This window comes from Arachis hypogaea, chromosome 15 (assembly GCF_003086295.3).
Source record: "Arachis hypogaea cultivar Tifrunner chromosome 15, arahy.Tifrunner.gnm2.J5K5, whole genome shotgun sequence".
Taxonomy (NCBI): domain Eukaryota; kingdom Viridiplantae; phylum Streptophyta; class Magnoliopsida; order Fabales; family Fabaceae; genus Arachis; species Arachis hypogaea.
Genome location: NC_092050.1, coordinates 75,107,385 through 75,130,810, shown reverse-complemented (window position 1 = coordinate 75,130,810; position 23,426 = coordinate 75,107,385). Strand labels below are relative to the sequence as shown.

At 28.6% G+C, this 23,426-nt stretch overlaps 1 long non-coding RNA gene across 1 annotated transcript; it reads right to left on the bottom strand.

Annotated features, from left to right (window-relative positions):
* Positions 1-5,961: 5,961 nt before the first annotated feature.
* On the bottom strand, positions 5,962-20,288 carry LOC140178938 (uncharacterized). The gene is made up of 2 exons (XR_011872032.1): positions 17,765-20,288; positions 5,962-17,708 (listed from the first exon to the last, which is right to left on the bottom strand). It is a non-coding gene; the product is annotated as an uncharacterized lncRNA (long non-coding RNA).
* Between the last annotated feature and the right edge of the window lie 3,138 nt (positions 20,289-23,426).

The following is a 23,426-nucleotide window of genomic DNA, read 5'->3' as shown; positions in this document are numbered from 1 at the left end:
ATCCTAAAAAACCCTAAAAAGCACTAGAAATCATAGAAAATCCTAAAAAACCCTAAAAATCCAGAAAACCATAAAAAATCCTTAAAAACCTTAGAAAAAAATAAAAATCATAGAAAACTTTAAAAAACTCCAAAAAACCCTAGAATACCCTAAAAAATTGTAGAAAACCCTAGAAAATCCTAAAAATCCTACAAAACACTAAAAACCCTAGAAAACCATAAAAAAATCCTAGAAACCCTAAAAACCCTAGAAAACTCTAAAAATCACAGAAAACCCTAAAAATTCTAGAAAACCCTAAAAAACCCTAGAAAATCATAAAAATCCCTAAAAACCTAAAAAACCCTAAAAAACCTAAACCCTAAACCCTAAAACCCTGAAAAACCATAGCAAACCCTATGAAACCCTAAAAACCCTAGAAAACTCTAAAAAAACCATAAAAATACTAGAAAACCCTAGAAAACTGTAAAAAACCGTTAAAAGCTTAGAAAATCCTAAAAAAGCATAAAATTCCTAGAAAATCCTAAAAACCCTAGAAAACCTTAAAAAACACTAAAAACCCTAGAAAACCATAAAAATCCAAGAAATCCTAGAAAACACTAAAAAACCCTAAAAATCCTAGAAAACCTTAAAAACCATAAAACACCCTAAAAACCCTAGAAAACCTTAAAAAACGCTAAAAACCATAGAAAACCAAAAAAATCCTAGAAAACTTTAAAAACCTTTTGAAAATCCCAGAAAACCCTAAAAACCCTAAAAACCCTAGAAAACCCTAAAACCCCTTAAAAACCATAGAAATCTATAAAAAATCCTAGAAATTCTAAAAGACCCTAGAAAACCATAAAAACCACAAAATCCTAGAAAACCCTAAAAATCCTAAAAAACCTAGAAAACCATAAAAATCCTAGAAAACTTTACAAAACTCTGGAAAACACTAGAAAACCCTAGCAAATCCTAAATAACTCCAAAAACCATAGAAAACTATAAAAACCAGAGAAAACAATAAAAAACCCTAAAAAGAACTAGAAATCCTGGAAAACCCTAAAAAAAACCTAAAAATCCTAGAAAACAAAAAACCCTAAATATCCTAGAAAACCCTAAAAACCATAGAAAATAATAAAAATCAGAGAAAACTTTAAAAAACTCTAGAAAACCCAAAAAAAACCCTAAACCATAAAAATCCTAAGAAACCACAAAAATTCTAGAAAACCCTATACCCTAGAAATCCTAAAAGACCCTTAAAAAACCCTAAAAAGCACTGGAAATCCTAGAAAACCGTAGAAAACCAAAAAAAAAAAAACCGAAATACCCAAAGAAAACCGTAAAAAAAAAACCCTAAAAATCTTAGCAAACAATAAAAATCATAGAAAACTTTAAAACCCTAAAAATCCTAGAAAACCCTAAAAAAGGTAAAAATCCTAGAAAACTTTAAAAATTCTAGAAAACCCTAAAACCCCAGAAAACCATAAAAGCCCAAAAAACGCTAAAGATTTTCAAGGGTTTTCTATAGTTTTTTAAAGTTTGTTAGGGTTCTCTAGGATTTCTAGGGTTTTTTAGGGTTTCTAGGATTTTTAGGGTTTTTGTGAGTTTTCTAGGTTTTTTCAGGGTTTTTTAGGGTATTTAGGGTTTTCTACGGTTTTTAGGATTTTTTTTTAGGATTTTCTGGGGTTTTTATTGTTTTTTAGGGTTTTCTAGAGTTTTTTATAGTTTTCGAGAATCTTTATGGTTTCTACGGTTTTTTAGGATTTTCTAGGGTTTTTAGGATTTTTTAGGGTTTGCTAATGTTTTTCAGGGTATTTTTAGGGTTTTTAGGATTTTTTAAGGTTTTTAGGGTTTTCTAGGGTTTTTAAAGTTTCCTAGGGTTTCTATGGTTTCCTAGGGTTTTTTAGGGTTTTCTAGTGTTTTCTAGGGTTTTTGGGTTTTCTAGGATTTTTTAGGTTTTTAATGTTTTTAGTTTTCTAATTTTTAGTTTTTAGGATTTTATGGTTTTTTAGGTTTTTAGGTTTTCTGGTTTTTTATGGTTTTCTAGGGTTTTTAGGTTTTCTAGAATTTTTTAAGTTTTCTAGGATTTTTTTTTTTTTTGGGTTTTAGGATTTTTTAGGTATTCTGTGTTTTTAGGGGTTTTTTATGGTTTTCAGATTTTTAAGTTTTTAGGATTTTTTTCGGCTTTTAGGATTTTTTAGGGTTTTTTTTGGGTTTTTTAGGATTTTTAGGCTTTTCTAGACTTTTTAAAGTTTTGTAGGATTTTTTAGGTTTTTTTTTTTTTCTAGATTTTTAGGTTTTTTTTTTTTTTTTAGGTTTTTAGGTTTTTTTTGTTTTCTATGATTTTTTCGGATTTTAGGTTTTTTATGGTTTTCTAGGGTTTTTATGATTTTTTAAGGTTTTCTAGGGTTTTAGGGTTTTTTAGTGTTCTTCAGGATTTTCTTGGGTTTTTTGGGTTTTCTGGTGTTCTTCAGGGTTTTCTACGTTTTCTAGGGTTTTCTAGGGTTCTCTAGGATTTTTAGATTTTTTAGGATTTTTAGGATTTTCTAGGGTGTTTAAGTTTTCTAGGATTTTAGGTTTTCTAGGGTTTTTAGGTTTTCTAGGTTTTAAGGTTTTCTAGGTTTTTAGGGTTTTCTAGGTTTTTTAGGGTTTTCTAGGGTTTTTAGGTTTTCTAGGGTTTTTAGTTTTTTTTTTAGGGTTTTCTTGGTTTTCTAGAGTTTTTTAAAGTTTTGTTGTATTTTTTTGCTTTTCTAGGGCTTTTAGGGTATTCTGTGTTTTTAGGGTTTTTTTTATGGTTTTCGAGGCTTTTTTAAGGTTTTGTAGGATTATTCAGGGTTATAGGATTTTTTTTAGGGTTTTCTAAGGTTTTTTGGGTTTTTTAGGCTTTTCTAGCATTTTTTAAAGTTTTCTAGGATTTTTTTTTGTTTTCTAGGGTTTTTAAGGTTTTTTTTTGTTTTCTAGGATTTTTTTAGGGTTTTCAAGGATTTTTAGGGTTTTTTAGGGTTTTCTAAGATTTTTAGGATTTTTAAAATTTTTTAGGGTTTTCTAGGATTTTTATGGTTTTTTTCTGGATTTTAGGATTTTCTAGGGTTTTTACAATTTTTTTGGGTTTTCTAGGGTTTTTAGGGTTTTCTAGGATTTTTTCGGTTTTTAGGGTTTTCTACGGTTTTCAGGGTTTTTTAAGGTTTTCTAGGATTTTTAGGGTTTTCTAAGGTTTTCTAGGCTTTTTAGGGTTCTTTAGAGTTTTCTAGGTTTTTTTTTTTTTAGAGTTTTCTAGTATTTTTTTTTTTTTTTTGTTTTTAGGATTTTTTTGGGATTTCTAGGATTTTCTAGAGTTTTTTAAAATTTTCTATGGTTTTTTAGAGTTTTTAGGGTTTTCTAGTATTTTTCAGGAATTTTTTGGGTTTTTATGGTTTTTTAGAGTTTTCTAGTGTTTTTCAGGGTTTTCGGTTTTCTAGAGTTTTGTAGGATTTTTTAGGGAGATCTAGGGCTTTCTAGAGTTTTTTAAAGTTTTCTAGGATTTTTATGGTTTTCTAGGATTTTTTAGGTTTTCTAGGATTTTTAGGGCTTTTTATGATATTTTAGGGTTTTCTAGGTTTTTTTGAGTTTTTTAGGGATTTCTATGATTTTTTAGGATTTTTTTAGGGGTTATCTATGGTTTTTTTAGTGTTTTCTAGGGTTTTCAGGATTTCTTTTTAGGGTTTTCTAGTGGTCTTTAAAGTTTTTAGGGTTTTCTAAAAAATTACAAAACCTTAAAAATCCCTAAAAATCTTAGAAAAACATAAAAAAAACCCTAAAAACTCTAGAAAAAACCCAACTTTAAAAAACTCTAGAAAACCAAAAAACCCTAAAACACTTAGAAAACCCCAAAAACCCTAAAAAACTATAAAAATCCTAGAAAGTCCTAAAAAACTTTAAAAAACTATAGAAAACCTTGGAAAACCCTAAAAAACCCTAAAAAGTCCTAGAAATCCTAGAAAACACTAAAAAATCCTAAAAATCTTAGAAAATCCTAAAACACCTAGAAAACCCTAAAAAACCCTAGAAAATTCTAAAAATCCTAGAAAACCCTAAAAAACCTAAAACCCCTAGAAAACCCTACAAAATCCTAAAAACCCTAGAAAACCATAAAAATCTTGAAAACTTTTAAAAAACTCGAGAAAGTTCTAGAAAAAACTAAAAAACCCTAGAAAATACCCTAAAAACCATAGAAAACCAAAAAAATCCTAGAAAACTTTAAAAACCTATTGAAAATCCTAGAAAACCCTAAAAAACCCTAAAAACCCTAGAAAACCATAGAAATCTATAAAAAATCCTAGAAATTCTAAAAGACCCTAGAAAACCATAAAAACTGCAAAAAATCCTAGAAAACCCTAAAAAAACCTAGAAAACCATAAAAATCCTAGAAAACTTAACAAAACTCTGGAAAACACTAGAAAACCCTAGCAAATCCTAAATAACTCCAAAAACCATAGAAAACTATAAAAACCAGAGAAAACAATAAAAAACCCTAAAAAGCACTAGAAATCCTGGAAAAGCCTAAAAAAACCTAAAAATCCTAGAAAACAAAAAACCCTAAATATCCTAGAAAACCCTAAAAACCATAGAAAAAATAAAAATCAGAGAAAACTTTAAAAAACTCTAGAAAACCCAAGAAAACCCTAAAAACCATAAAAATCCTAAGAAACCATAAAAATTCTAGAAAACCCTATACCCTAGAAATCCTAAAAGACCTAAAAACCCTAAAAAGCACTGGAAATCCTAGAAAACCCTAGAAAACCAAAAAAAATAACCGAAATACCCAAAAAAACCGTAAAAAAAACCCTAAAAATCGTAGCAAACAATAAAAATCGTAGAAAACTTTAAAACCCTAAAACCCCAGAAAACCATAAAAACCCAAAAAACGCTAAAGTTTTTCAAGGGTTTTCTATAGTTTTTTAAAGTTTATTAGGGTTCTCTAGGATTTCTAGGGTTTCTTTATGATTTTCTTGGGTTTTTAGGATTTTTAGGGTTTTCTTTATGATTTTAGGATATTTTAGGGTTTCAGAGTTTTCTAGTGTTTTTCAGGTTTTTTTTAGGTTTTTAAGGTTTTCTAGGTTTTCTAATGTTTTCCATAGTTTTCTATAATTTTTTTAAGTTTTCTAGGATTTTTAAGGTTTTATAGGGTTTTCTAGTGTTTTTTAGGATTTTCTTTACGGGTTTTTTAGTTTTTAAGGGTTTTCAAGGGTTTTTAGGGTTTTTAAGATTTTTAAGGTTTTCTAGGGTTTTTAGAGTTTTTAGCGTTTTCTAGGGTTTTTTGGGGTTTTTTTTTAGGTTTTTAGGTATTTTTAGGATTTTCTAGATTTTCTAGAGTTTTTTAAAGTTTTCTAGGATTTTTTTGGTCTTCTATGGTTTTTAGGTTTTTATGGTTTTCTAGGACTTTTAAGGTATTTTAGAGTTTTTTAGAGTTTCTAGGATTTTTAGGGTTTTGTGAGTTTTCTAGGTTTTTTCAGGGTTTTTTAGGGTATTTAGGGTTTTCTACGGTTTTTAGGATTTTCTGGGGTTTTTATTGTTTTTAGGGTTTTCTAGAGTTTTTTATAGTTTTCGAGAATCTTTATGGTTTTCTACGGTTTTTTAGGGTTTTCTAGGGTTTTTAGGATTTTTTAGGGTTTTTAGGGTTTTTAGGATTTTTTAAGGTTTTTAGGCTTTTCTAGGGTTTTTAAGGTTTCCTAGGGTTTCTATGGTTTCCTAGGGTTTTTTAAGGTTTTTAGGGTTTTCTAGGGTTTTTAGGGTTTTTAAGGTTTTTTTGGGTTTTTAATGTTTTCCATAGTTTTCTATAATTTTTAAAGTTTTCTATGAATTTTATGGTTTTTTAGATTTTTAGAGTTTTCTCCGATTTTTTATGGTTTTCTAGGGTTTTTAGGGTTTTCTAGAGTTTTTTAAGGTTTTCTAGGATTTTTTTTCTTTTCTTGGGCTTTTAGGATTTTTTTAGGGTATTCTGTGTTTTTAGGGGTTTTTTATGGTTTTCGAGCCTTTTTTAAGGTTTTGTAGGATTTTTTCGAGCTTTTAGGATTTTTTAGGGTTTTTTGGGTTTTTTAGGATTTTCTAGGCTTTTCTAGACTTTTTTAAAGTTTTGTAGGATTTTTTTGGTTTTCTAGGGTTTTTACGGTTTTTTTGTTTTCTAGGATTTTTTAGGGTTTTCAATGATTTTTTTGGGTTTTTTAGGGTTTTCTAAGATTTTTAGGATTTTTTCGGGTTTTCTAGGATTTTTAGGGTTTTCAGAGTTTTTTAAAGTTTTCTAGGATTTTTATGGTTTTTTTCGGGATTTTAGGGTTTTTATGATTTTTTAAGGTTTTCTAGGGTTTTAGGGTTTTTTAGTGTTCTTCAGGATTTTCTTGGGTTTTTTGGGTTTTCTAGTGTTCTTCAGGGTTTTCTACCGTTTTCTAGGGTTTTTAGGGTTCTCTAGGATTTTTAGGATTTTTTAGGATTTTTAGGATTTTCTAGGGTGGTTAAGGTTTTCTAGGATTTTTAGGGTTTTTTTAGGGTTTTTAGGGTTTTCTAGGGTGTTTAAGGTTTTCTAGGTTTTTAGGGTTTTCTAGGTTTTTTAGGATTTTTAGGGTTTTTTTAGGTTTTTAAGGTTTTCTAGGGTTTTTAGGGTTTTCTAGGGTTTCTATAATTTTCTAGGGTTTTTTAGGATTTTCTAGAGTTTTTTAATGTTTTCTTGTATTTTTTTGCTTTTCTAGGGCTTTTAGGGTATTCTGTGTTTTTAGGGTTTTTTTTATGGTTTTCGAGGCTTTTTTAAGGTTTTGTAGGATTATTCAGGGTTTTAGGATTTTTTTTAGGTTTTCTAAGGTTTTTTAGGCTTTTCTAGCATTTTTTAAAGTTTTCTAGGCTTTTTTTTGTTTTCTAGGGTTTTTAAGGTTTTTTTGTTTTCTAGGATTTTTTTAGGGTTTTCAAGGATTTTTAGGGTTTTTTAGGGTTTTCTAAGATTTTTAGGATTTTTAAAATTTTTTAGGGTTTTCTAGGATTTTTATGGTTTTTTTCTGGATTTTAGGATTTTCTAGGTTTTTACAATTTTTTTGGGTTTTCTAGGTTTTTAGGGTTTTCTAGGATTTTTTCGGTTTTTAGGGTTTTCTACGGTTTTCAGGGTTTTTTAAGGTTTTCTAGGATTTTTAGGGTTTTCTAAGGTTTTTAAGGTTTTCTAGGCTTTTTAGGGTTCTTTAGAGTTTTCTAAGGTTTTTTTTAGAGTTTTCTAGTATTTTTTAGGGTTTTTTTTTTGTTTTTAGGATTTTTTTGGGATTTCTAGGATTTTCTAGAGTTTTTTAAAATTTTCTAAGATTTTTATGGTTTTTTAGAGTTTTTAGGGTTTTCTAGTATTTTTCAGGATTTTTTGGGTTTTTATGGTTTTTTAGAGTTTTCTAGTGTTTTTCAGGGTTTTCGGTTTTCTAGAGTTTTGTAGGGTTTTTTAGGGAGATCTAGGGCTTTCTAGAGTTTTTTAAAGTTTTCTAGGATTTTTATGGTTTTCTAGGATTTTTTAGGTTTTCTAGGATTTTTAGGGCTTTTTATGATATTTTAGGGTTTTCTAGGTTTTTTTGAGTTTTTTAGGGATTTCTATGATTTTTTAGGATTTTTTTAGGGGTTATCTATGGTTTTTTTAGTGTTTTCTAGGGTTTTCAGGATTTCTTTTTAGGGTTTTCTAGTGGTCTTTAAAGTTTTTAGGGTTTTCTAAAAAATTACAAAACCTTAAAAACCCTAAAAATCTTAGAAAAACATAAAAAAAAACCCTAAAAACTCTAGAAAAAACCCAACTTTAAAAAACTCTAGAAAACCAAAAAACCCTAAAACACCTAGAAAACCCTGAAAAACCCTCGAAAACCCTAAAAAACCAAAAACCCTAAAACACTTAGAAAACCCCAAAAACCCTAAAAAACTATAAAAATCCTAGAAAGTCCTAAAAAACTTTAAAAAACTATAGAAAACCTTGGAAAACCCTAAAAACCCTAAAAAGTCCTAGAAATCCTAGAAAACACTAAAAAATCCTAAAAATCTTAGAAAATCCTAAAACACCTAGAAAACCCTAAAAAACCCTAGAAAATTCTAAAAATCCTAGAAAACCCTAAAAAACCTAAAACCCCTAGAAAACCCTACAAAATCCTAAAAACCCTAGAAAACCATAAAAATCCTTGAAAACTTTTAAAAAACTCGAGAAAGTTCTAGAAAAAACTAAAAAACCCTAGAAAATACCCTAAAAACCATAGAAAACCAAAAAAATCCTAGAAAACTTTAAAAACCTATTGAAAATCCTAGAAAACCCTAAAAAACCCTAAAAACCCTAGAAAACCATAGAAATCTATAAAAAATCCTAGAAATTCTAAAAGACCCTAGAAAACCATAAAAACTGCAAAAAATCCTAGAAAACCCTAAAAAAACCTAGAAAACCATAAAAATCCTAGAAAACTTAACAAAACTCTGGAAAACACTAGAAAACCCTAGCAAATCCTAAATAACTCCAAAAACCATAGAAAACTATAAAAACCAGAGAAAACAATAAAAAACCCTAAAAAGCACTAGAAATCCTGGAAAAGCCTAAAAAAACCTAAAAATCCTAGAAAACAAAAAACCCTAAATATCCTAGAAAACCCTAAAAACCATAGAAAATAATAAAAATCAGAGAAAACTTTAAAAAACTCTAGAAAACCCTAAAAACCATAAAAATCCTAAGAAACCATAAAAATTCTAGAAAACCCTATACCCTAGAAATCCTAAAAGACCCTAAAAAACCCTAAAAAGCACTGGAAATCCTAGAAAACCCTAGAAAACCAAAAAAAAAAACCGAAATACCCAAAGAAAACCGTAAAAAAAACCCTAAAAATCGTAGCAAACAATAAAAATCATAGAAAACTTTAAAACCCTAAAACCCCAGAAAACCATAAAAACCCAAAAAACGCTAAAGTTTTTCAAGGGTTTTCTATAGTTTTTTAAAGTTTATTAGGGTTCTCTAGGATTTCTAGGGTTTTCTTTATGATTTTCTTGGGTTTTTAGGATTTTTAGGGTTTTCTTTATGATTTTAGGATATTTTAGGGTTTCAGAGTTTTCTAGTGTTTTTCAGGTTTTTTTTAGTTTTTTAAGGTTTTCTAGGTTTTCTAATGTTTTCCATAGTTTTCTATAATTTTTTTAAGTTTTCTAGGATTTTTAAGGTTTTATAGGGTTTTCTAGTGTTTTTTAGGATTTTCTTTACGGGTTTTTTAGTTTTTAAGGGTTTTCAAGGGTTTTTAGGGTTTTTAAGATTTTTAAGGTTTTCTAGGGTTTTTAGAGTTTTTAGCGTTTTCTAGAGTTTTTTGGGGGTTTTAGGGTTTTTTAGGGTTTTTAGGTATTTTTAGGATTTTCTAGGATTTTCTAGAGTTTTTTAAAGTTTTCTAGGATTTTTTTGGTCTTCTATGGTTTTTAGGGTTTTTATGATTTTCTAGGACTTTTAAGGTATTTTAGAGTTTTTTAGAGTTTCTAGGATTTTTAGGGTTTTGTGAGTTTTCTAGGTTTTTTCAGGGTTTTTTAGGGTATTTAGGGTTTTCTACGGTTTTTAGGATTTTCTGGGGTTTTTATTGTTTTTTAGGGTTTTCTAGAGTTTTTTATAGTTTTCGAGAATCTTTATGGTTTTCTACGGTTTTTTAGGGTTTTCTAGGGTTTTTAGGATTTTTTAGGGTTTTTTAGGGTTTTTAGGATTTTTTAAGGTTTTTAGGCTTTTCTAGGGTTTTTAAGGTTTCCTAGGGTTTCTATGGTTTCCTAGGGTTTTTTAAGGTTTTTAGGGTTTTCTAGGGTTTTTAGGGTTTTTAAGGTTTTTTTGGGTTTTTAAGGTTTTCTAGGTTTTTTAATGTTTTCCATAGTTTTCTATAATTTTTAAAGTTTTCTATGAATTTTATGGTTTTTTAGGATTTTTAGAGTTTTCTCCGATTTTTTATGGTTTTCTAGGGTTTTTAGGGTTTTCTAGAGTTTTTTAAGGTTTTCTAGGATTTTTTTTTCTTTTCTTGGGCTTTTAGGATTTTTTTAGGGTATTCTGTGTTTTTAGGGGTTTTTTATGGTTTTCGAGCCTTTTTTAAGGTTTTGTAGGATTTTTTCGAGCTTTTAGGATTTTTTAGGGTTTTTTGGGTTTTTTAGGATTTTCTAGGCTTTTCTAGACTTTTTTAAAGTTTTGTAGGATTTTTTTGGTTTTCTAGGGTTTTTACGGTTTTTTTGTTTTCTAGGATTTTTTAGGGTTTTCAATGATTTTTTTGGGTTTTTTAGGGTTTTCTAAGATTTTTAGGATTTTTTCGGGTTTTCTAGGATTTTTAGGGTTTTCTAGAGTTTTTTAAAGTTTTCTAGGATTTTTATGGTTTTTTTCGGGATTTTAGGGTTTTTATGATTTTTTAAGGTTTTCTAGGGTTTTAGGATTTTTTAGTGTTCTTCAGGATTTTCTTGGGTTTTTTGGGTTTTCTAGTGTTCTTCAGGGTTTTCTACCGTTTTCTAGGGTTTTTAGGGTTCTCTAGGATTTTTAGGATTTTTTAGGATTTTTAGGATTTTCTAGGGTGGTTAAGGTTTTCTAGGATTTTTAGGGTTTTTTTTAGGGTTTTTAGGGTTTTCTAGGGTGTTTTAAGGTTTTCTAGGGTTTTTAAGGTTTTCTAGAGTTTTTTGGGGGTTTTAGGGTTTTTTAGGGTTTTTAGGTATTTTTAGGATTTTCTAGGATTTTCTAGAGTTTTTTAAAGTTTTCTAGGATTTTTTTGGTCTTCTATGGTTTTTAGGGTTTTTATGATTTTCTAGGACTTTTAAGGTATTTTAGAGTTTTTTAGAGTTTCTAGGATTTTTAGGGTTTTGTGAGTTTTCTAGGTTTTTTCAGGGTTTTTTAGGGTATTTAGGGTTTTCTACGGTTTTTAGGATTTTCTGGGGTTTTTATTGTTTTTTAGGGTTTTCTAGAGTTTTTTATAGTTTTCGAGAATCTTTATGGTTTTCTACGGTTTTTTAGGGTTTTCTAGGGTTTTTAAGATTTTTTAGGGTTTTTTAGGGTTTTTAGGATTTTTTAAGGTTTTTAGGCTTTTCTAGGGTTTTTAAGGTTTCCTAGGGTTTCTATGGTTTCCTAGGGTTTTTTAAGGTTTTTAGGGTTTTCTAGGGTTTTTAGGGTTTTTAAGGTTTTTTTGGGTTTTTAATGTTTTCCATAGTTTTCTATAATTTTTAAAGTTTTCTATGAATTTTATGGTTTTTTAGGATTTTTAGAGTTTTCTCCGATTTTTTATGGTTTTCTAGGGTTTTTAGGGTTTTCTAGAGTTTTTTAAGGTTTTCTAGGATTTTTTTTCTTTCTTGGGCTTTTAGGATTTTTTTAGGGTATTCTGTGTTTTTAGGGGTTTTTTATGGTTTTCGAGCCATTTTTAAGGTTTTGTAGGATTTTTTCGAGCTTTTAGGATTTTTTAGGGTTTTTTGGGTTTTTTAGGATTTTCTAGGCTTTTCTAGACTTTTTTAAAGTTTTGTAGGATTTTTTTGGTTTTCTAGGGTTTTTACGGTTTTTTTGTTTTCTAGGATTTTTTAGGGTTTTCAATGATTTTTTTGGGTTTTTTAGGGTTTTCTAAGATTTTTAGGATTTTTTCGGGTTTTCTAGGATTTTTAGGGTTTTCTAGAGTTTTTTAAAGTTTTCTAGGATTTTTATGGTTTTTTTCGGGATTTTAGGGTTTTTATGATTTTTTAAGGTTTTCTAGGGTTTTAGGATTTTTTAGTGTTCTTCAGGATTTTATTGGGTTTTTTGGGTTTTCTAGTGTTCTTCAGGGTTTTCTACCGTTTTCTAGGGTTTTTAGGGTTCTCTAGGATTTTTAGGATTTTTTAGGATTTTTAGGATTTTCTAGGGTGGTTAAGGTTTTCTAGGGTTTTTAGGGTTTTCTAGGTTTTTTAGGATTTTTTGGGTTTTCTAGGGTTTTTAAGGTTTTCTAGGGTTTTTAGGGTTTTCTAGGGTTTCTATAATTTTCTAGGGTTTTTTAGGTTTTCTTGGGTTTTCTAGAGTTTTTTAATGTTTTCTTGTATTTTTTTGCTTTTCTAGGGCTTTTAGGGTATTCTGTGTTTTTAGGGTTTTTTTTATGGTTTTCGAGGCTTTTTTTAAGGTTTTGTAGGATTATTCAGGGTTTTAGGATTTTTTTTAGGGTTTTCTAAGGTTTTTTGGGTTTTTTAGGCTTTTCTAGCATTTTTTAAAGTTTTCTAGGATTTTTTTTTGTTTTCTAGGGTTTTTAAGGTTTTTTTTGTTTTCTAGGATTTTTTTAGGGTTTTCAAGGATTTTTAGGGTTTTTTAGGGTTTTCTAAGATTTTTAGGATTTTTAAAATTTTTTAGGGTTTTCTAGGATTTTTATGGTTTTTTTCTGGATTTTAGGATTTTCTAGGGTTTTTACAATTTTTTTGGGTTTTCTAGGGTTTTTAGGGTTTTCTAGGATTTTTTCGGTTTTTAGGGTTTTCTACGGTTTTCAGGGTTTTTTAAGGTTTTCTAGGATTTTTAGGGTTTTCTAAGGTTTTCTAAGGTTTTTTTTAGAGTTTTCTAGTATTTTTTAGGGTTTTTTTTTTGTTTTTAGGATTTTTTTTGGGATTTCTAGGATTTTCTAGAGTTTTTTAAAATTTTCTAAGATTTTTATGGTTTTTTAGAGTTTTTAGGGTTTTCTAGTATTTTTCAGGATTTTTTTGGGTTTTTATGGTCTTTTAGAGTTTTCTAGTGTTTTTCAGGGTTTTCGGTTTTCTAGAGTTTTGTAAGGTTTTTTAGGGAGATCTAGGGCTTTCTAGAGTTTTTTAAAGTTTTCTAGGATTTTTATGGTTTTCTAGGATTTTTTAGGGTTTTCTAGGTTTTTTTGAGTTTTTTAGGGATTTCTATGATTTTTTAGGATTTTTTTAGGGGTTATCTATGGTTTTTTTAGTGTTTTCTAGGGTTTTCAGGATTTCTTTTTAGGGTTTTCTAGTGGTCTTTAAAGTTTTTAGGGTTTTCTAAAAAATTACAAAACCTTAAAAATCCCTAAAAATCTTAGAAAAACATAAAAAAAACCCTAAAAACTCTAGAAAAAACCCAACTTTAAAAAACTCTAGAAAACCAAAAAACCCTAAAACACCTAGAAAACCCTGAAAAACCCTCGAAAACCCTAAAACACTTAGAAAACCCCAAAAACCCTAAAAAACTATAAAAATCCTAGAAAGTCCTAAAAAACTTTAAAAAACTATAGAAAACCTTGGAAAACCCTAAAAAACCCTAAAAAGTTCCTAGAAATCCTAGAAAACACTAAAAAATCCTAAAAATCTTAGAAAATCCTAAAACACCTAGAAAACCCTAAAAAACCCTAGAAAATTCTAAAAATCCTAGAAAACCCTAAAAAACCTAAAACCCCTAGAAAACCCTACAAAATCCTAAAAACCCTAGAAAACCATAAAAATTCTTGAAAACTTTTAAAAAACTCGAGAAAGTTCTAGAAAAAACTAAAAAACCCTAGAAAATACCCTAAAAACCATAGAAAACCAAAAAAAATCCTAGAAAACTTTAAAAACCTATTGAAAATCCTAGAAAACCCTAAAAAATCCTAAAAACCCTAGAAAACCATAGAAATCTATAAAAAATCCTAGAAATTCTAAAAGACCCTAGAAAACCATAAAAACTGCAAAAAATCCTAGAAAACCCTAAAAAAACCTAGAAAACCATAAAAATCCTAGAAAACTTAACAAAACTCTGGAAAACACTAGAAAACCCTAGCAAATCCTAAATAACTCCAAAAACCATAGAAAACTATAAAAACCAGAGAAAACAATAAAAAACCCTAAAAAGCACTAGAAATCCTGGAAAAGCCTAAAAAAACCTAAAAATCCTAGAAAACAAAAAACCCTAAATATCCTAGAAAACCCTAAAAACCATAGAAAAAAATAAAAATCAGAGAAAACTTTAAAAAACTCTAGAAAACCCAAGAAAACCCTAAAAACCATAAAAATCCTAAGAAACCATAAAAATTCTAGAAAACCCTATACCCTAGAAATCCTAAAAGACCCTAAAAAACCCTAAAAAGCACTGGAAATCCTAGAAAACCCTAGAAAACCAAAAAAAAATAACCGAAATACCCAATTAAAACCGTAAAAAAAACCCTAAAAATCGTAGCAAACAATAAAAATCATAGAAAACTTTAAAACCCTAAAACCCCAGAAAACCATAAAAACCCAAAAAACGCTAAAGTTTTTCAAGGATTTTCTATAGTTTTTTAAAGTTTATTAGGGTTCTCTAGGATTTCTAGGGTTCTCTTTATGATTTTCTTGGGTTTTTAGGATTTTTAGGGTTTTCTTTATGATTTTAGGATATTTTAGGGTTTCAGAGTTTTCTAGTGTTTTTCAGGTTTTTTTTAGGTTTTTAAGGTTTTCTAGGTTTTCTAATGTTTTCCATAGTTTTCTATAATTTTTTTAAGTTTTCTAGGATTTTTAAGGTTTTATAGGGTTTTCTAGTGTTTTTTAGGATTTTCTTTACGGGTTTTTTAGTTTTTAAGGGTTTTCAAGGGTTTTTAGGGTTTTTAAGATTTTTAAGGTTTTCTAGGGTTTTTAGAGTTTTTAGCGTTTTCTAGGGTTTTTTGGGGGTTTTAGGGTTTTTTAGGGTTTTTAGGTATTTTTAGGATTTTCTAGGATTTTCTAGAGTTTTTTAAAGTTTTCTAGGATTTTTTTGGTCTTCTATGGTTTTTAGGGTTTTTATGGTTTTCTAGGACTTTTAAGGTATTTTAGAGTTTTTTAGAGTTTCTAGGATTTTTAGGGTTTTGTGAGTTTTCTAGGTTTTTTCAGGGTTTTTTAGGGTATTTAGGGTTTTCTACGGTTTTTAGGATTTTCTGGGGTTTTTATTGTTTTTTAGGGTTTTCTAGGGTTTTTAGGATTTTTTAGGGTTTTTTAGGGTTTTTAGGATTTTTTAAGGTTTTTAGGCTTTTCTAGGGTTTTTAAGGTTTCCTAGGGTTTCTATGGTTTCCTAGGGTTTTTTAAGGTTTTTAGGGTTTTCTAGGGTTTTTAGGGTTTTTAAGGTTTTTTTGGGTTTTTAAGGTTTTCTAGGTTTTTTAATGTTTTCCATAGTTTTCTATAATTTTTAAAGTTTTCTATGAATTTTATGGTTTTTTAGGATTTTTAGAGTTTTCTCCGATTTTTTATGGTTTTCTAGGGTTTTTAGGGTTTTCTAGAGTTTTTTAAGGTTTTCTAGGATTTTTTTTCTTTTCTTGGGCTTTTAGGATTTTTTTAGGGTATTCTGTGTTTTTAGGGGTTTTTTATGGTTTTCGAGCCTTTTTTAAGGTTTTGTAGGATTTTTTCGAGCTTTTAGGATTTTTTAGGGTTTTTTGGGTTTTTTAGGATTTTCTAGGCTTTTCTAGACTTTTTTAAAGTTTTGTAGGATTTTTTTGGTTTTCTAGGGTTTTTACGGTTTTTTTGTTTTCTAGGATTTTTTAGGGTTTTCAATGATTTTTTTGGGTTTTTTAGGGTTTTCTAAGATTTTTAGGATTTTTTCGGGTTTTCTAGGATTTTTAGGGTTTTCTAGAGTTTTTTAAAGTTTTCTAGGATTTTTATGGTTTTTTTTCGGGATTTTAGGGTTTTTATGATTTTTTAAGGTTTTCTAGGGTTTTAGGGTTTTTTAGTGTTCTTCAGGATTTTCTTGGGTTTTTTGGGTTTTCTAGTGTTCTTCAGGGTTTTCTACCGTTTTCTAGGGTTTTTAGGGTTCTCTAGGATTTTTAGGATTTTTTAGGATTTTTAGGATTTTCTAGGGTGGTTAAGGTTTTCTAGGATTTTTAGGGTTTTTTTTAGGGTTTTTAGGGTTTTCTAGGGTGTTTAAGGTTTTCTAGGGTTTTTAGGGTTTTCTAGGTTTTTTAGGATTTTTAGGGTTTTTTAGGGTTTTTAAGGTTTTCTAGGGTTTTTAGGGTTTTCTAGGGTTTCTATAATTTTCTAGGGTTTTTTAGGTTTTCTTGGGTTTTCTAGAGTTTTTTTAATGTTTTCTTGTATTTTTTTGCTTTTCTAGGGCTTTTAGGGTATTCTGTGTTTTTAGGGTTTTTTTTATGGTTTTCGAGGCTTTTTTTAAGGTTTTGTAGGATTATTCAGGGTTTTAGGATTTTTTTTTAGGATTTTCTAAGGTTTTTTAGGCTTTTCTAGCATTTTTTAAAGTTTTCTAGGCTTTTTTTTTGTTTTCTAGGGTTTTTAAGGTTTTTTTGTTTTCTAGGATTTTTTTAGGGTTTTCAAGGATTTTTAGGGTTTTTTAGGGTTTTCTAAGATTTTTAGGATTTTTAAAATTTTTTAGGGTTTTCTAGGATTTTTATGGTTTTTTTCTGGATTTTAGGATTTTCTAGGATTTTTACAATTTTTTTGGGTTTTCTAGGATTTTTAGGGTTTTCTAGGATTTTTTCGGTTTTTAGGGTTTTCTACGGTTTTCAGGGTTTTTTAAGGTTTTCTAGGATTTTTAGGGTTTTCTAAGGTTTTTAAGGTTTTCTAGGCTTTTTAGGGTTCTTTAGAGTTTTCTAAGGTTTTTTTTAGAGTTTTCTAGTATTTTTTAGGGTTTTTTTTTGTTTTTAGGATTTTTTTGGGATTTCTAGGATTTTCTAGAGTTTTTTAAAATTTTCTAAGATTTTTATGGTTTTTTAGAGTTTTTAGGGTTTTCTAGTATTTTTCAGGATTTTTTTGGGTTTTTATGGTTTTTTAGAGTTTTCTAGTGTTTTTCAGGGTTTTCGGTTTTCTAGAGTTTTGTAGGGTTTTTTAGGGAGATCTAGGGCTTTCTAGAGTTTTTTAAAGTTTTCTAGGATTTTTATGGTTTTCTAGGATTTTTTAGGTTTTCTAGGATTTTTAGGGCTTTTTATGATATTTTAGGGTTTTCTAGGTTTTTTTGAGTTTTTTAGGGATTTCTATGATTTTTTAGGATTTTTTTAGGGGTTATCTATGGTTTTTTTAGTGTTTTTAGGGTTTTCTAGGGTGTTTAAGGTTTTCTAGGGTTTTTAGGGTTTTCTAGGTTTTTTAGGATTTTTAGGGTTTTCTAGGGTTTTTAAGGTTTTCTAGGGTTTTTAGGGTTTTCTAGGGTTTCTATAATTTTCTAGGGTTTTTTAGGTTTTCTTGGGTTTTCTAGAGTTTTTTAATGTTTTCTTGTATTTTTTTGCTTTTCTAGGGCTTTTAGGGTATTCTGTGTTTTTAGGGTTTTTTTATGGTTTTCGAGGCTTTTTTAAGGTTTTGTAGGATTATTCAGGGTTTTAGGATTTTTTTTAGGGTTTTCTAAGTTTTTTTGGGTTTTTTAGGCTTTTCTAGCATTTTTTAAAGTTTTCTAGGATTTTTTTTTGTTTTCTAGGGTTTTTAAGGTTTTTTTTGTTTTCTAGGATTTTTTTAGGGTTTTCAAGGATTTTTAGGGTTTTTTAGGGTTTTCTAAGATTTTTAGGATTTTTAAAATTTTTAGAGTTTTTAAAAGTTTTCTAGGATTTTTATGGTTTTCTAGGATTTTTAGGGCTTTTTATGATATTTTAGGGTTTTCTAGGTTTTTTTTGAGTTTTTTAGGGATTTCTATGATTTTTTAGAATTTTTTTAGGGGTTATCTATGGTTTTTTTAGTGTTTTCTAGGGTTTTCAGGATTTCTTTTTAGGGTTTTCTAGTGGTCTTTAAAGTTTTTAGGGTTTTCTAAAAAATTACAAAACCTTAAAAATCCCTAAAAATCTTAGAAAAACATAAAAAAAACCCTAAAAACTCTAGAAAAAACCCAACTTTAAAAAACTCTAGAAAACCAAAAAACCCTAAAACACCTAGAAAACCCTGAAAAACCCTCGAAAACCCTAAAAAACCAAAAACCCTAAAACACTTAGAAAACCCCAAAAACCCTAAAAAACTATAAAAATCCTAGAAAGTCCTAAAAAACTTTAAAAAACTATAGAAAACCTTGGAAAACCCTAAAAAACCCTAAAAAGTCCTAGAAATCCTAGAAAACACTAAAAAATCCTAAAAATCTTAGAAAATCCTAAAACACCTAGAAAACCCTAAAAAACCCTAGAAAATTCTAAAAATCCTAGAAAACCCTAAAAAACCTAAAACCCCTAGAAAACCCTACAAAATCCTAAAAACCCTAGAAAACCATAAAAATCCTTGAAAACTTTTAAAAAACTCGAGAAAGTTCTAGAAAAAACTAAAAAACCCTAGAAAATACCCTAAAAACCATAGAAAACCAAAAAAATCCTAGAAAACTTTAAAAACCTATTGAAAATCCTAGAAAACCCTAAAAAACCCTAAAAACCCTAGAAAACCATAGAAATCTATAAAAAATCCTAGAAATTCTAAAAGACCCTAGAAAACCATAAAAACTGCAAAAAATCCTAGAAAACCCTAAAAAAACCTAGAAAACCATAAAAATCCTAGAAAACTTAACAAAACTCTGGAAAACACTAGAAAACCCTAGCAAATCCTAAATAACTCCAAAAACCATAGAAAACTATAAAAACCAGAGAAAACAATAAAAAACCCTAAAAAGCACTAGAAATCCTGGAAAAGCCTAAAAAAACCTAAAAATCCTAGAAAACAAAAAACCCTAAATATCCTAGAAAACCCTAAAAACCATAGAAAATAATAAAAATCAGAGAAAACTTTAAAAAACTCTAGAAAACCCTAAAAACCATAAAAATCCTAAGAAACCATAAAAATTCTAGAAAACCCTATACCCTAGAAATCCTAAAAGACCCTAAAAAACCCTAAAAAGCACTGGAAATCCTAGAAAACCCTAGAAAACCAAAAAAAAAAACCGAAATACCCAAAGAAAACCGTAAAAAAAACCCTAAAAAACGTAGCAAACAATAAAAATCATAGAAAACTTTAAAACCCTAAAACCCCAGAAAACCATAAAAACCCAAAAAACGCTAAAGTTTTTCAAGGGTTTTCTATAGTTTTTTAAAGTTTATTAGGGTTCTCTAGGATTTCTAGGGTTTTCTTTATGATTTTCTTGGGTTATTAGGATTTTTAGGGTTTTCTTTATGATTTTAGGATATTTTAGGGTTTCAGAGTTTTCTAGTGTTTTTCAGGTTTTTTTTAGGTTTTTAAGGTTTTCTAGGTTTTCTAATGTTTTCCATAGTTTTCTATAATTTTTTTAAGTTTTCTAGGATTTTTAAGGTTTTATAGGGTTTTCTAGTGTTTTTTAGGATTTTCTTTACGGGTTTTTTAGTTTTTAAGGGTTTTCAAGGGTTTTTAGGGTTTTTAAGATTTTTAAGGTTTTCTAGGGTTTTTAGAGTCTTTAGCGTTTTCTAGGGTTTTTTGGGGGTTTTAGGGTTTTTTAGGGTTTTTAGGTATTTTTAGGATTTTCTAGAGTTTTTTAAAGTTTTCTAGGATTTTTTTTGGTCTTCTATGGTTTTTAGGGTTTTTATGGTTTTCTAGGACTTTTAAGGTATTTTAGAGTTTTTTAGAGTTTCTAGGATTTTTAGGGTTTTGTGAGTTTTCTAGGTTTTTTCAGGGTTTTTTAGGGTATTTAAGGTTTTCTACGGTTTTTAGCATTTTCTGGGGTTTTTATTGTTTTTTAGGGTTTTCTAGAGTTTTTTATAGTTTTCGAGAATCTTTATGGTTTTCTACGGTTTTTTAGGGTTTTCTAGGGTTTTTAGGATTTTTTAGGGTTTTTAGGATTTTTTAAGGTTTTTAGGCTTTTCTAGGGTTTTTAAGGTTTCCTAGGGTTTCTATGGTTTCCTAGGGTTTTTTAAGGTTTTTAGGGTTTTCTAGGGTTTTTAGGGTTTTTAAGGTTTTTTTGGGTTTTTAATGTTTTCCATAGTTTTCTATAATTTTTAAAGTTTTCTATGAATTTTATGGTTTTTTAGGATTTTTAGAGTTTTCTCCGATTTTTTATGGTTTTTTAGGGTTTTTAGGGTTTTCTAGAGTTTTTTAAGGTTTTCTAGGATTTTTTTTTCTTTTCTTGGGCTTTTAGGATTTTTTTAGGGTATTCTGTGTTTTTAGGGGTTTTTTATTGTTTTCGAGCCTTTTTTAAGGTTTTGTAGGATTTTTTCGAGCTTTTAGGATTTTTTTTTAGGGTTTTTTGGGTTTTTTAGGATTTTCTAGACTTTTTTAAAGTTTTGTAGGATTTTTTTGGTTTTCTAGGGTTTTTACGGTTTTTTTGTTTTCTAGGATTTTTTAGGGTTTTCAATGATTTTTTTGGGTTTTTTAGGGTTTTCTAAGATTTTTAGGATTTTTTTGGGTTTTCTAGGATTTTTAGGGTTTTCTAGAGTTTTTTAAAGTTTTCTAGGATTTTTATGGTTTTTTTCGGGATTTTAGGGTTTTTATGATTTTTTAAGGTGTTCTAGGGTTTTAGGGTTTTTTAGTGTTCTTCAGGATTTTCTTGGGTTTTTTGGGTTTTCTAGTGTTCTTCAGGATTTTCTACCGTTTTCTAGGGTTTTTAGGGTTTTCTAGGATTTTTAGGATTTTCTAGGGTGGTTAAGGTTTTCTAGGATTTTTATGGTTTTTTTAGGGTTTTTAGGGTTTTCTAGGGTGTTTAAGGTTTTCTAGGGTTTTTAGGGTTTTTAGGGTTTTCTAGGGTTTTTAAGGTTTTCTAGGGTTTTTAGGGTTTTCTAGGGTTTCTATAATTTTCTAGGGTTTTTTAGGTTTTCTTGGGTTTTCTAGAGTTTTTTAATGTTTTCTTGTATTTTTTTGCTTTTCTAGGGCTTTTAGGGTATTCTGTGTTTTTAGGGTTTTTTTTATGGTTTTCGAAGCTTTTTTAAGGTTTTGTAGGATTTTTCAGGGTTTTAGGATTTTTTTAGGGTTTTCTAAGGTTTTTGGGTTTTTTAGGCTTTTCTAGCATTTTTTAAAGTTATCTAGGATTTTTTTGGTTTTCTAGGGTTTTTAAGGTTTTTTTTTGTTTTCTAGGATTTTTTAGGGTTTTCAAGGATTTTTGGGGTTTTTTAGGGTTTTCTAAGATTTTTAGGATTTTTAAAATTTTTTAGGGTTTTCTAGAGTGTTTTAAAGTTTTCTAGGATTTTTAGGGTTTTTTTCGGGATTTTAGGATTTTCTAGGGTTTTTACAATTTTTTTGGGTTTTCTAGGGTTTTCTAGGATTTTTTCAGTTTTTAGGGTTTTCTACGGTTTTTAGGGTTTTTTAAGGTTTTCTAGGATTTTTAGGGTTTTCTAAGGTTTTTAAGGTTTTCTAGGCTTTTTAAGGTTCTTTAGAGTTTTCTAGGGTTTTTTGGGTTTTTTTTAGAGTTTTCTAGTATTTTTTTATGGTTTTTTTTTAGGATTTTTTTGGGATTTCTAGGATTTTCTAGAGTTTTCTAAAATTTTCTAAGATTTTTATGGTTTGTTAGAGTTTTTAGGATTTTCTAGTATTTTTCAGGATTTTTTTGGGTTTTTATGGTTTTTTAGAGTTTTCTAGTGTTCTTCAGGGTTTTCGGTTTTCTAGAGTTTTGTAGGGTTTTTTAGGGAGATCTAGGTTTTCTTAGAATTTTTTAAAGTTTTCTAGGATTTTTTTAGGTTTTCTAGGGTTTTTAGGGCTTTTTATGATTTTTTAGGGTTTTCTAGGTTTTTTGGAGTTTTTTAGGAATTTCTATGATTTTTAGGATTTTTTTAGGGTTATCTATGGTTTTTTAATGTTTTCTAGGGTTTTCAGGATTTCTTTTTAGGTTTTTCTAGTGGTCTTTAAAGTTTTTAGGATTTTCTAAAAAATCCCTTAAAAACCCCTAAAAATCTTAGAAAAACATAAAAAAACCCTAAAAGCTCTAGAAAAAATCCAACGTTAAAAAACTCTAGAAAACCAAAAAACCCTAAAACACCTAGAAAACCCTGAAAAACCCTCGAAAACCCTAAAAAACCAAAAACCCTAAAACACTTAGAAAACCCCAAAAACCCTAGAAAACCATAAAAATCCTAGAAAACTTTAAAAAACTATAGAAAACCTTGGAAAACCCTAGAAAACACTAAAAAATCCTAAAAATCTTAGAAAACCCTAAAAAAATGCTAAAAATTCTAGAAAACACTAAAAAACACTAAAAAATCATAAAACACCCTTAAAACCTTAGAAAATCCAAGAAAAACCCTAAAAACCATAGAAAACCGAAAAAATCCTAGAAAACTTTAAAAACCTATAGAAAATTCTAGAAAATCCTAAAAAACCCTAGAAAACCTTAAAAATCATAGAAAACTATAAAAAAATCTTAAAAACGGTAGAAAATCCTAAAAAACCCTAAAAATTCTAGAAAATCCTAAAAACGCTAGAAAACCCCAGAAAATCTTAAAAATCCTAGAAAACCCTAAAAAAGCCGTAGAAAACCATAAAAAAAACCCTAAAAACCCTTGAAAACCCTAAAAATGCTAGAAAACTTGAGAAAAGCCTAAAAATGCTAAAAAATCCTGATAAAAATTAGAAAACTCAAAAACTATTAAAACCCTAGAAAACCCTAGAAATCTCTGAAGTTCTAGAAAACCCTAAAACACCTAGAAAATCCTAAAAAACCATAAAAACCGTAAAAAATCATAAAAATCCTAGAAAAATTTTAAAAAACTCTAGAAAACCCTAAAACACCTAGAAAACCCTAAAAAATCCTAGAAAATTCTAAAAATCCTAGAAAACCCTAAAAAACCTAAAAATCCCTAGAAAATCCTACAAAATCCTAAAAACCCTAGAAAACCATTAAAATCCTTAAAGACTTTTAAAAAACTCGAGAAAGTTCTAGAAAAAACTAAAAAATCCTAGAAAACCCTAGCAAAACTCTAAAAAATCCTAAAAAACCACTAGAAAACCCTAGAAAACGCTAAAACCCCGAAAAAGCACTAGAAAACCCTAAAAACCTAAAACACCTAGAAAACCCTAAAACCCTGAAAAACCATAGCAAACCCTATGAAACCCTAAAAACCCTAGAAAACCCTTAAAACCCTAAAAAACCCTAAAAACTCCTAGAAATCCCTAAAAATCCAAGAAAACCTTAAAAATCCTAGAAAACCCTAAAAAACCCTAGAAAACCATAAAAATCCCTAAAAAACCAAAAAAATCCAAAGAAATTCTAAAATCCTAGAAAACCCTTAAAAGCCTAAAAAACTCTAGAAAACCCTAAAAATCCTAAAAAATCCTGAGAACCCCTAGAATGCCTAGAAAACCATAAAAATTCTAGAAAATCCTAAAAAAATCTAAAAAATCCTGAGAAACCGCAGAAAACTCTAATAAACCCTAGAAAAATCTAAAAAATCATAAAAACGCTAAAATCCCTAAAAAACCTTAGAAAACCCTAAAGACCCTAAAAAATCCTGAGAGACCCTAGAAAACTCTAAAAAACATAAAAATACTAGAAAACCCTAGAAAACTGTAAAAAACCCTTAAAACCCTAGAAAACCCTAAAAAAGCATAAAATTCCTAGAAAACCCTAAAAACCCCAGAAAACCTTAAAAAAGACTAAAAACCCTAGAAAACCATAAAAATCCAAGAAATCCTAGAAAACACTAACAAACCCTAAAAATCCTAGAAAACCTTAAAAACCATAAAACACCCTAAAAACCCTAGAAAACCCTAAAAAATCC